Source organism: Pteropus vampyrus, unplaced genomic scaffold (assembly GCF_000151845.1).
Source record: "Pteropus vampyrus isolate Shadow unplaced genomic scaffold, Pvam_2.0 Scaffold231, whole genome shotgun sequence".
Classification (NCBI taxonomy): domain Eukaryota; kingdom Metazoa; phylum Chordata; class Mammalia; order Chiroptera; family Pteropodidae; genus Pteropus; species Pteropus vampyrus.
Genome location: NW_011889012.1, coordinates 865,706 through 869,270, shown reverse-complemented (window position 1 = coordinate 869,270; position 3,565 = coordinate 865,706).

The following is a 3,565-nucleotide window of genomic DNA, read 5'->3' as shown; positions in this document are numbered from 1 at the left end:
AAAGAAAACCTTGAGACTATTGTGAACGCTTGAGATCTTCTCTAGCCACATCCTAGAAAAAGTAGAAATAATACATAAAATTTTAACCACCCCCCCAAAAAAACATTTATCACTTGGAAAATAAGAAACACACTCTTAAATCACGCTTTGTCTTATGAACACATTCGCCGCACGGCAGAGAAACAGTGAATTGGTGACTAGCACAGTGGAAGTTCCTTGGCTGGGCGGTGGCCAGGCAGCAGCCCAAGCGCCACTGGCCCAGGCGTACCCTCAGCCACGTGGTCCCCCGCCTTGGCCCATCACCTCTGCTCACCTCCCATTGGCCGGAACCCAGGCACACCCGGTCATGCCCAGCTCAAGGATTGTTGGGAGTTGTAGTTTTGATCCTAGGTGGGACCGTGCCCACTGAAAATGGAATAGAGAGAATGGGTTTTGGGAGGTGCTCAGACTGTGCCACCTCCTTGCCGCAGAGAGGAAATGAAAACCGAACTTAGACGCTAGCCCGAGAGCCGCGGAGGAAAACTCGACGAGAACCGGTACCCGGGGAAAGCTCGAAGCCTCGGGTCCATTCGCTGTCTCAGAGGAAAGGCTGAAAACAAAGGAATTAATTTTATTATAAATGAAGGAATTTGTTATAAAGGAACCATGAATTTATTACAGAGAATTTAAACCCTCGAGGATTTTCTGCCAGAGCAGAATCTCCTCCCCAGCGCCTCCGAGAGCTGTGCTTCTGTGCCCCGGGGTGAGAAGATTGTCCCCTTACGAGGGAGCCGTCCATGCCGGGAGCAGGTGCTCCCTTAACCGGCTCCCGTGTCCTCCTGACCGTCCCCCAGTCTCGCCCCTGAGGCCACCCGGGCCGGGCCTGCGCTCTCCCCACAAAGGCACTCACGCCATCCCGGGCAGCGTCCGTGGACCCACGACTGTCCTCTCTGTTGCACATCCAGCTGCCCCCTCCCCAGGCGGACGGCGCAGGAGCCGGGGGCAGCGGCTGGGCCCCGTCTCCGTGATCTGCCAGACGTTAAGCCGTAAACCACTCTCCCGTGATTTTATGACGGTCATTTTTCCCCTTCCATCTTCGTATACAAATCTAATCTTCTGAGAACCTACTCCCTTCTAACTCACATATTACGGGCTTTCATCAATAATAATATACGATCAATTACTCAAATGTAATTGATTAGTCGAGAGAAGCATACATTCCCCTCAGTTTGTGTCTGCTTGGACATAAAGCATAGCAACTGCCATGCGACGGTGGCCTTGCCCTTGGCTGTGGACTATCTTTGCCTTTTAGCTGAGATTAAATTTATGTACAATTTCCTAATGTTAGCTTAAGAAAAATCCGAAAGGGCACTTTATATCCCGACCCCGCGGCTGATGCCAGGCCGGGCGCGATAAGCAGCCCGCGAGGCGGGTTAGTGGCCTGGACCGCCTTCTGAGTGGACCCTGGGCTCCGTCCATCTTTATTTGGCCACGCAGATAATATTTTGTCATCAGAAAGTTGAGTTCCACAAATCCAATAGCGCCCAATTCAATAAAGGGAGTCAGAGCCGGTTTCAGCCGGTCTGCGTCTCTCTCTCTCTCGGCCAGAACCATGACGTTGTCCCAAGGGAGCTGCGGCTCCAGAGGCTGGCAGCAGAGCTGGGGACACAGGGCAGAGGGCTGACGGGGGAGGGCGGGGGCACCAGCACCAGCCAGGTTGGATCGTCACGAGCGGGACCGTGGCCTGAGGTTCAGCTCCGGGGGCCACTGGGCTGGCACCTACAGTGGCCGCTCCTTCCTGGGGGAGAATCTGGGAGAAGGACGGACGTGGAGCACAGAAGCCGGGGCTCGGGAGATGTCCCCGGGCTTGTAGCCGGGCAGGACCCCTGAAGAGTATTTAACCCATTTCCCATTTAGAAAAAAAAAAAAAAAAAAAAAAGAAGCAGCTGGCTGCCAGCGTTCATTTAATTTTACATAAACACACTCTTCGAGGCTGAAGCAAATCAGACTGGTTTTCAACGTGGAAAGAAAATGTGAAAACTGTTCTTGGAGTCATTTCTATACAGAGCTGGTCTCTAATCGTAACGTAACAGAAACGTGTAGGACGACCGGCCGGTGTTTCACAATTTTTATGCGTGTGGTAAATTCCAAAGCAGGAGCAACAGACACACAGCGGAACGTCTGGAATCCGACGTTTTCAGCGGCCGGGAGTGACCGGGTCTTGTGAGCGGAGACGCCGCAACACTATAACCAGAGTTAGATGTCCAAAGACCAGCGGAACGAGGGCCATGCGAACATAGTAGCAGAAGCGAGGTCCTTCGGGGCAGACTCTGGGGGTGAGGTCGGGGCTGTAGCCCGCCAGCCGCCTCGGGTTAATAGATGAGGGGTCCTCTGAAACCCTGACGGGTCCTGCAGGCCCAGGACAGATCCGAGCTCCTTCCCCCCGCCCCCCCAGTCAGAAGCCAGCCCCCCTTCCCCACTGGTTCCGCCCATCGTCTTCAGAGACTCGTGGGGCAGTGCCAGCTCTGTCTCCATTTCTCTGGTCAAAGGCCAGGAGGCAATGGCTCCAGGGCAAAGAGACTTTCTTAGTCTGTCCTCTACTGTGTCACCTCCCAGTCCTCCGCGCCTGGCGTTCTGCCTGCGACCAGCCGACGCGTTGGCCTGCTCACGTTGTACAAATGTCGGATCCTGCCATGGGTCCAATATGGTGTCCTAGCCCTGGGTACCTGCGACTGTGGCCTTACAGGGTCTTTGCAGATGTGGTCAAGTTAAGAGGCGGTCGAGCTGGAGCCGTGTGGGCCTGGTCCAGGGACTGGTGTCCTCAGAGGAGAGCCAGATGTGGGCACATAGGGAGGGGCCGTGTGACCACAGAGGCAGGGCCTGGGGCCATGCAGGCGGCGCAGGCACCGCGGGCAGCTGGAGCGACTGGGGGGAGCGCCCCCTGACGCACCTGGGGTTCGGCCTCCTGGCCTCCAGCACCGTGTGAGAATGGGTTTCTGTTGTGTGAAGGCCCCCCGTGTGGGGTCGTCTGTTACAGATGCCACGGGAAGCTCAGACGGACCCCTGCCAAGCAGCGGCTGTCCTGTAACGCCGCTGCTGACCGGACGCGCAGAGGCAAGCCGGATTTGGGGTTACTCCAGGAGCTAAGGAGAATCATTTTTCTCCCCCTGGGAGTGGTCGTTGTGTGAGCCAAGTGGAGGAAGAAAATCCCCCAGACGCCTGAGCCCTCCGCGAGCCGCGAGCCGGGCCGGGGCGCAGTGGGACGTGCATAATTTGTTTGCTTTACAATTCTCTCCCCTCAGTGGAGACAAATTGATTTGTACGTGGAAATGGGCTGTCACTGGGGGGGCGGCTGCCTCGTTAGGAGACTAGATTGCTGGGGTTAAGGGAGGGCTGGGCCGGCCACCGCGGGGGGCGGGGGCGAGGGTGTGCCTGGCTGAGGCCCCTGCTGGGCACAGGTTTGCGGGGCGTCTTCATGTTGGGGGAGGGCAGGGTGCGGCCGGGGGAGGCCACAGGGACAGGACAGAAATGCTAGCCTTCCCTGGGCTGTGGCCGCCTAAGGACTAGACCTTGGGGGCGGTGTGAA